The sequence below is a fragment of the Octodon degus genome, unplaced genomic scaffold (assembly GCF_000260255.1).
Source record: "Octodon degus isolate 3935 unplaced genomic scaffold, OctDeg1.0 scaffold00302, whole genome shotgun sequence".
Classification (NCBI taxonomy): Eukaryota; Metazoa; Chordata; class Mammalia; order Rodentia; family Octodontidae; genus Octodon; species Octodon degus.
The window spans coordinates 390,395-390,926 of record NW_004524878.1 but is presented as its reverse complement, the minus strand read 5'-3'; positions in this window follow the sequence as shown (position 1 = coordinate 390,926).

Sequence of the window (532 nt, the reverse complement as noted above, 5' to 3'; positions counted from 1 at the left end):
TGAGATTTTATGTTCCTCTATATCTCTTGACTCTGCTTCATGTGATCTATTTCTTTCCTGTATTGCTCATTCAAAGAATCTTTCAATTTTCTAATAGCCTTTATTTTTTTTTATCAGTATCTTCTTGAGAAACTGTTATTAATTCTTTTACTTCAGAGATTATTTCTGATCTGATTTCCTCTACATGTTTCTGCATTTGATTCTTTTCTTTAGATGCTATTAATTCAGAGATTTCTTTTTTTATTTCAGAGATTAATTATGATCTGAGTTTCTCTATATCTTTCTGCTGTTGTTTCTTTACTCCAGATACTATTAATACAGACATTTCAGCTGTGGCAGTGTCCTCTGCACTTGTTCTGGGTGGGATCAGGTTGTGAGATTGCATTTTGCTCCTTCTCTTTGTCATTTTGTATAGCACTGTCCTCTGACATTTGGTGTAGAGCTTTGGTGCAGTTATAACCTTAGCAACTATTAAAATTTGGGTGCAGATCTACTAAGTTTGTGTTCATCCAGTTGTGCCTGGCTTGGATCT